This window comes from Bos taurus, chromosome 28 (genome assembly GCF_002263795.3).
Source record: "Bos taurus isolate L1 Dominette 01449 registration number 42190680 breed Hereford chromosome 28, ARS-UCD2.0, whole genome shotgun sequence".
NCBI classification, from domain to species: domain Eukaryota; kingdom Metazoa; phylum Chordata; class Mammalia; order Artiodactyla; family Bovidae; genus Bos; species Bos taurus.
In genome coordinates this window covers 8,265,273-8,273,677 of record NC_037355.1, presented here as the reverse complement: position 1 = coordinate 8,273,677, position 8,405 = coordinate 8,265,273, and the positions used below count along the sequence as shown (strand labels likewise).

Here is an 8,405-nt window from a genome sequence, read left to right as displayed (position 1 = left end):
CTCTACAAAACATCCCACCTTTTCCTCTGATGACCTAAAACTTGGATTGAACTCTCGTACTAATTCCAGGAATCACACCTCCTCTGCAAGGCCTTCCTTAACTTTTCCAAGGTTGGTGTATTCCAATAGCACCTGGGTTTCCTTTACCTCTGGTGCTAATCACAGTATTTTGTGACTGCTCTTTGTTTGCTGGGGTTTATTATTTATTTGGCTGCACCAGCTCTTAGTTGAAGCATGTGGGCTCTTTTCACCGTGGCAAGCATACTCGTAGTTGCTCATGTGGGATCTAGTTCCCTGACCAGGGATTGAACCTGGGCCCCCTGCACTGGGAGCATGGAGTCTTAGCCACTGGACCACCAGGGAAGTCCCTGTGATCATTTATTAGTCCATCTCTCCATTAGTCTTTGCCTTGCTAGTCTTTCAGCTCAGTGCCTTTTATGCACCAGATGGCTGGGTCAGTGTTTGTGGAGGAAGGAGCAGAGGCAAGCCTAGGCATCAAGCCTTCCTTCTGTTGGGCTTCACCATGATCCTATTTGCCTTCCGTGGTCCAACCTCTCCTGAGCAGAAGGCACCCCAGCCCGGCCTTGTCCCTCCAAACCCGTGGCAGCTCAAGAGAAGCCCAAGTAGAGGAAGGGAACAGTGGCCCTCTCCCTCCTCCCGCCCAACACTCCTTCCCCCTGAGCACCCTGGCATGTGTCCTCCAGAAGCTCCCATCTTCCCCTGTATCGTATCAGAGCTCCTCCTGGAGTGTAAAGTGAGCGGTCGGGGGAGTCCTTTCTGTCCTCTTTGATACCAGATCAAAGAGAAGAGAATCCGGGAGCGTCCATTAATTCAGGGAGCAGATACTCACCATCGACCTCTTTGTAATGCCATTTGATAAATGACTGTTATAGCAGAGAAGTGATTTTCGTCATTGTCATTTGTCTATTTTTAGACCAAGGAGTTCATCTGACATTGCAGAGGCCTCTGCGCTGTGTGAATCTCACTGTCCCACTGTTCATAGCTTTGCAAATGAGGAGTGGCCGGCGCCTTCAGACCACGCTCTCTTTGGACCACTCCCCCACCCCGATCCCTTCGCTCTTGGAGAACAAGGGCATTTTATTAGCCTGACCTTGACTGACTCAGGAGGTATAGGGGCTGCTCTTGCTTCTCTGAGAAGTTACTTGTTTTCCCCAGTTCTCTGCATCCATGCCCTTTGCGTGTGGCTTCACAGCTCCCCCTGCTGGAGGTGGCGAGTATTTCAACACACACTGGGCGTGGCCTGTGGGAGGCAGTGACCTAACACGTCTGCGCCTCAAACTTAAGAAACCTCACCTGTGCTTCTGACTGTGCCATAAAAAGGGACTGGTAGTGGCTGTCCCTTCAGCATGAATCCCAGAACCAGGCAAGCAAAGTAGAGCCACTCCATCCAATTCACAATCTACAGCTGTCACCCTCCTGACTTGCAGATCCATGAACGAGAGTGAGCACTGAGCTGTGGTGTGGTTTCTTATGCAGCAGTCACTGACTGACACAGCTCTCTACCCTCTGTGTTTCTCTAGCCTCCTAGAAGAAAGGAAACCAACATTTCTAGGCACCTGCAGAGCGTTTTCACATACACTATTATATTTACTTTTTCAAACGTCCTATGAGGTAGGCATTCTTTGTTGCATCCTACAGACAAGGCAACTGAGGCTCAGAGAATGAAGTAACTCATCTGAAGTTGTGCTTTTAGTAAGTGACAGATTTAGGATTCCAAACCAGGTCTTCTGACTTCACGAGAAACCCCACTTGCACTGCCAAATCCTTTAGAGAGATCAGATGAGGTCGACAGAGCATCTGATTGCCGGCTCCATGGAAGGTAATTATAGGCTTTGTACCCCAACACTAGTCATCAGGGGAGAGAGATCTTCACCTCATTGTGTATAAATCAGAAGGAAAAACTGTTTAACAGTGTGTAAGATGGGATCAGGCACCACTGTCACAGACGAAATTCACCCTAATAGTTATGCCAATGCGGATAATGAACCCCCATGCATAATTAGCTATTTGGAATTACCCTTTTATCTTTTGAGATCAAAATATCATCCTGTCCTCTGACTCAGAATGCCTCTAATATGCTTGCTGAATTAATGTAATGTCTGTCGTTTTGGAAACCCAGTACCATCCTCCCTCCTAGCATTTGAAATTCATTTCTTACAAAATTATCACGCTGCAATTCGCCATAAGGCTTCTCTGCACAGATTTTGGTCAAGAAGCTTTGAAGTAATTTTAATAGTATGCCTTAGGCGGGTAGAAAAACAATGTTGATTTTTAACCTAAACAGAACACAAAGGTATGGGAGAAAAACTTTTTCTTTGATCTCCTAAAAGCAAGATTTCTCACATATCTCCAGGTAGCAAATGAACAAGGAGGAACAAGATGAAAAAAATCAGGGCAGAGAAGGGTACAAATGAATGTCTTCTTTTGTGCATAAAACCCAAGTCACTCAAAGGGTATTAAATTATTTTGTAATTTGAGAAATATGGACAATAGCCCCCGGCGATGGCACCCCCACTCCAGTACTCTTGCCTAGAAAATCCCATGGACGGAGACGCCTGGTAGGCTGCAGTCCATGGGGTTGCGAAGAGTCGGACACAACTGAGCAACTTCACTTTCACTTTTCACTTTCATGCATTGGAGAAGGAAACGGCAACCCACTCCAGTGTTCTTGCCTGAAGAATCCCAGGGACGGGGGAACCTGGTGGGTTGCCGTCTCTGGGGTCCCACAGAGTCGAACACGATTGAAGTGACTTAGCAGCAGCAGCAGCAGCATCCACAGGGGATTATGTTCCAAGACCCCCAATTTTGGCACCCTGAAGCCACAGCTAGTACCAAACCCTATATACAGTTTATTTTTTCCTATACATACATACTTATGATAAAGTTTGATTTGTAAATTAGGCACAGTAAGACATTAACAAATGCAACCAATGTAAAACCGAATGATTATAACAATATATTGTCATAAAAGTTATAGAACTGTGGCCTCTCAAAATGTCTTTTTAAAAAAATATTTTTATTTTTTTAACTGTGCTGGGTCTTAGTTATGGCACTTGAGATCGTCAATCTTCATTGTGGCATTTGAACTCTTAGGTGCATTATGAGGGATGTAGTTCCCTGACCAGGGATCAAACCCAGACCCCATGCATTGGGAGCACGAAGTCTTAATCACTGGATCACTGGGGAACTCCCCTCAAAGTATTTCACTGCAGTATACTCACCATTCTTCTGCTTGTGATGATGTGAGATGGTAAGACACCTGCATGATGAGATGAAGTGAGCTAGTAGAATTTCCTAGAATAAGGGCATTTGGGGGAGTCTTGCAGAGACAGCAGACACTTCTTATTCATTGTCAAAGCCGTTAGTGACTCTGGCTTTGCCAATTCCAGAATGGCCAAAGGACACATCTCAACATCCATGACCTCTAATGTTAACAGGGAGTTGGTATGGGGTAGACCCCTCCAGTACTGAGACCACTGTGCATGCAATTCAATATGGTTGATATTGTGGATGGCATTTAGCATTTCCATGAAGCTGAAGAGGAAGTGGAGGACGTGACAGAGCAATACAATTCATTGAGTTTAAAAAAGGCAGAGGACTCACCACCAAGTGTTGGAATTCTGGCCCTAATCCAAATATTGCAATTTTTTGTCCCCATATTCCCTTATAGGAAACTTCTTACTAAATAATTGGGATTGAGTTGTAAAATTGAATAAAAACAAGTTATGTCCAGCCCTTTTGGGGGTTTTATTGTTTGTTTGCTTGTTTTAAAACAACTGTTAGAATTTCATTTTCTTAATCTTTGTGATATATTTTCTAAGAGTTAAAGTTGTAATAGCCCCATTTTAGTTTAGCTGTCTTCATGTTTGAAGGAGAGCAGGAAACATATTTATCGACTTTACCCATATGTTTTCTTTTTTCATTAATTAACTAGTTTATTTCTTTTATTATTTTTGGCTGCACTGGGTCTTCTACTGCATGAGAGCTTTCTCTAGCTGTGGCGAGCAGGGGCTCCTCTCCAGTTGTGGCCGTGGACTTCTCATTGCCGGGGCTTCTCGTTGCAGAGCACAGGCTCTAAGTGCGAGGCCTCCACTGGTCACGGCTCCCCAGCTCAGTTGCTCCACACCATACGGAATCTTTCCAGACCAGGGATGGAACCCGTGTCCTCTGCATTGGCAGGCAGATGCTTATCCACTGTACCGCCTGGAAGGTCCACCCATATGTTTTCTTATTTCATGTTCAAAACAATTTAATGTTCAAAGTATGCCCTGTGAGTCTCATTTCACAGATTAGGAATCTGAGACCTGAAGAGGTTATATATTTTCCTTGCTCAAGGTCACATAACTCACAAATACGATTCGGTTTTGAACTCAGCTTTGATGGGCCTGCAAAGAATATTCTAATTCTGTCTTTTTCTCTTAGAGTTTTTTCTGAATTTTAAGTCTTAAATTCTTCCAAGATGACTTAAATAATGTGTGCTCTTTCACTTTATCATTTTCAACTTCTAAAATGTTTAATCTTTGGCCAACTCTTGTCTTATCTTTGATAAAAATAATTTTGATATCATTTGTAATCATTTTGAAATATTTGTAATCTCTCAATAGCCAGGTCCCCCAAGATCTATCAAAATTGGACTTGACTAAAAATTTATATGTACAAATAAGAAATGTATTCATATAGCAATGCATGTACTGAATGGAACTGGTGGCATTGATAGAAATTACTCTGTATTAGGAGAAAGAGAGAAGTTCATATTTTAAAGGTCAAAAGACTCACTAAGAAAACACAACTAACATATTTTATAATTGCTCAAATATTATTTCCTCTTTGAGAGGTGTTAGAGATGTTTCTTTTCACAAAAAGGTACATAGTAAATTTTCCAGAAGTAAAACCCAGTTTGAAATCTGTTTGGAGCATTTGCCTGGGGGAAATAGATGGGGAAACAGTGGAAATAGTGTCAGACTTTATTTTTGGGGGGTCCAAAATCACTGCAGATGGTGACTGCAGCCATGAAATTAAAAGATGCTTACTCCTTGGAAGAAAAGTTATGACCAACCTAGATAGCATATTGAAAAGCAGAGACATTATTTTGCCAACAAAGGTCCGTCTAGTCAAGGCTGTGGTTTTTCCAGTGGTCATGTATGGATGTGAGAGTTGGACTGTGAAGAAGGCTGAGTGCCAAAGAATTGATGCTTTTGAACTGTGGTGTTGGAGAAGACTCTTGAGTCCCTTGGACTGCAAGGAGATCCAACCAGTCCATTCTGAAGGAGATCAGCCCTGGGCTTTCTTTGGAAGGACTGATGCTAAAGCTGAAACTCCAGTACTTTGGCCACCTCATGCGAAGAGTTGACTCAGTGGAAAAGACTCTGATGCTGGGAGGGATTGGGGGCAGGAGGAGAAGGGGATGACAGAGGATGAGATGGCTGGATGGCATCACTGACTTGATGGACGTGAGTCTGAGTGAACTCCGGGAGTTGGTGATGGACAGGGAGGCCTGGCGTGCTGCGATTCATGCGGTCGCAAAGAGTCGGACACGACTGAGCGACTTAACTGAACTGAAATGAACTCAAAGTAACCTTTACCAATACTTAGTCGCCTTTTTCAAAAAAAAAAATTTTTTTAAGCGGCAAGCTCTTTACTGCCACCTACCGGTAGAAAATGCAATCGACTGCCAAGTGCACAGAGGACTGCCTTGAATAGAGAACCCGAGCTTTGGATAGAGCTCTGTCCCTGGCATGTCAGCTGAAGAATCCGCCTGCGATGCAGGAGGCCTCAGTTCGATTCCTGGGTCGGTAAGATCCGCTGCAGATCTTACCCACTCTATTCTTGGGCTTCCCTGGTGGTTCAGACGGTAAAGAATCCGCCGCAATCCTGGAGACCTGCATTCAATCCCTGGGTTGGGAAGATCCCCTGGAGGAGGACATGGCAACCCACTCCAGTATTCTTGCCTGGAGAATCCCCATGGACAGAGGAGCCTGGCAGGCTACAGTCCATGGGGTCACAGAGAGTCGGACACGACTGAATGACTAAGCACAGCATAGCACATACCTGTTTTATTACAAGTCCCAGGTGTCCTGGCATCTATCCAATTAACACTTGTCTGGTGTCCTTTTTCTCACAAAACTCTGAAGTGGATGATAAATTATATGGTTATTACTGGATCTTTCCATCATATGAAATACTTGAGTTAGTCTGATCTCTCCCAACTAAGTGCCCACACACATCTTTAATCTGAGATTTACCTTCCTCCTAGCTCCCATTCTCTTTCCTGCCTTCACAATCAAGCTTCTTGAAAAAGTAATCTGTACACCATTTCTACTTTATTACATCTTATTCTTCCCTCAACTCACAGGACACTCCCTTCTGCCCTAAGTAGCTCAAAATTCTACCACTTACAAGATCAAATCAGTAGGCACCTTTCTGTCTTTGTCTTAGTTCCAGCTGCTTTAACAAAGTACCATAGACAGAGTGGTTTATAAGCAGTAGAAGTTTATTTCTCACAGTTATGAAGACTGGAATCTGAAATCAAGGTGCCAGCATGATTGGATTTTGATGAGAACCCTCTGCCGGCTTGCAGACTGCAAATTTCTTGTTCTAGAAATTGGTAGAAGGGAATGACCTAGCTCTCTAGTCTCTTCTTATAAGGGCACTAATCTTACCATAAGGGCTCCACCCTCATGACTTTACTACCTTCCCAAGACCCCACCTCCAAATACCATCACTGTTGGGAGTGAGATTTCAGTATATGAATGTGGGGGACACATTCAACCTTTCTTTTTAACATTTATTTATTTATCTGGCTGTGTTGGGTCTTAGCTGCAGCACGCAGGATCTTCTATCTTCCTTGCCACATGCAGGACCTTTTAGTTACAGCACATGGGATCTAGTTTCCTGACCAGGGGTTGAACCCAGGGCCCCTACACTGGGAGCTCAAAGCCTTAGCCACTGGACCCTAGGGAAGACCCCAGTCTGTAAGTCTTTACCTTGCTTCGTATATTGACAGCACTGTTCTCAGTTGCTTGTCTTCCCTCCGCACCGCACTCCCATCTTCCGTGACACTTTCTCCTGCTCTCCTCCTGTATTCGGACTTCCTTTCAGTGTGCTTTGTAATTTCCTCTTCCTCTGCTTGTAGCTAAAACCTTGTGTCTCTATTAGACCATCCCTGGGTAATCACACATCATGGATTCTACTGCAGTCAAGTTGCTAAGGACTTCCTAACTCATCCACTCAGTCATTCATTCAGAAATATTTATGGAATGCCTACAAAGTGCCTGTCTTGGGATATGGCAGCAAACAAAACAGAGGAAAGTTCTTGCTCTGCGTGGGGGAAAAAAATAAGTAGACTGGACAGTATATTAGAGGGTGATAAGTGATGTAGAATAGAATAATAGAGATTAGGAGTTGGGGGAGGTTGTATTAATAATTTTCAGTGGAAGGGATGGGGAAGGCTTCCTTGAGAAGGTAGCAATTTAGCTGACTTGAAGGAAGAGAAAGAGTGAGTTATGAAGGAACTTGGAGAAAGAGCGAAGGAACACACAGTGCAAAGATCCCGAGCCAAGAATGTAGGTGTCATTCTCAAGGGAGGGCAAAGGACCAAGTATGGCTCTGGAACAAAGGCAAGAGGGGGAGGGTAATAGGGATGAGGTTAGAGGACCCTGTAGGCCGTTGTGAGGACTTGAGCTTCCCTGTGAGTGAACTGATGAGCCATTGTAGGGTTTTAGGTTGAGAAGTGGGATAGTCTTATTTGTGTATTTTTGTCTTTAAGTTACTTATTTTTTTGGCTGTGCTGGGTCTTAGTTGCAGGCATGCAGGATAGTTAGTTGCAGCATGTGGGATCTAGTTCCCTGACCAGGGATCGAACCTGGGCCCCCTGTATTGGGAACCCAGAGTCTTAGCCACTGGACTACCAGGGAAGTCCCTTATTTATGTTTTAATAGACTCATTGTCTTAGATCAGGTTTCCTGGGAAACAGACTCAAACTCAGAGTGTTTACAGGAGGTTTATTGGTTATTGGAGACACCTATAATGGAGTGCCTGTCTGCTCACTCATGTCTGACCTTTGCAACCCTATGGACTGTAGCCCACCAGTCTCCTCTGTCCATGGAATTTTCCAGGTAGGAATATTGGAGTGGGTTGCCATGCCCTCCTCCAGGGGATCTTCCTGATCCAGGGATTGAACTTACATCTCCTGCATTGCAGACAGATTCTTAACTGCTGAGCCATCAGGGAAGCCCTATAAGTGTGTCAGGGAAGCCGAATTGGGCAGAGGAAGAAGATGAATTGGGATGCAGTTGCAACAAAGGCCATGGGATGGCTTTTCAGAATGATCCTAGATCTCTTTCCCATATTTAACTAGTCACTGTATGCAGGTGGCCTCCAGGGAG

The 8,405-nt window shown here is 44.3% G+C and overlaps 2 non-coding genes across 2 annotated transcripts; both read right to left on the bottom strand.

The window, feature by feature from the left end:
- Window positions 1-290: 290 nt before the first annotated feature.
- TRNAW-CCA (transfer RNA tryptophan (anticodon CCA)) lies at window positions 291-363 on the bottom strand. Its single transcript has one exon. It is a non-coding gene; the product is annotated as a tRNA-Trp (tRNA).
- Window positions 364-7,861: 7,498 nt separating this feature from the next.
- Window positions 7,862-7,934, bottom strand: TRNAG-CCC (transfer RNA glycine (anticodon CCC)). Its single transcript has one exon. It is a non-coding gene; the product is annotated as a tRNA-Gly (tRNA).
- Window positions 7,935-8,405: the final 471 nt, after the last annotated feature.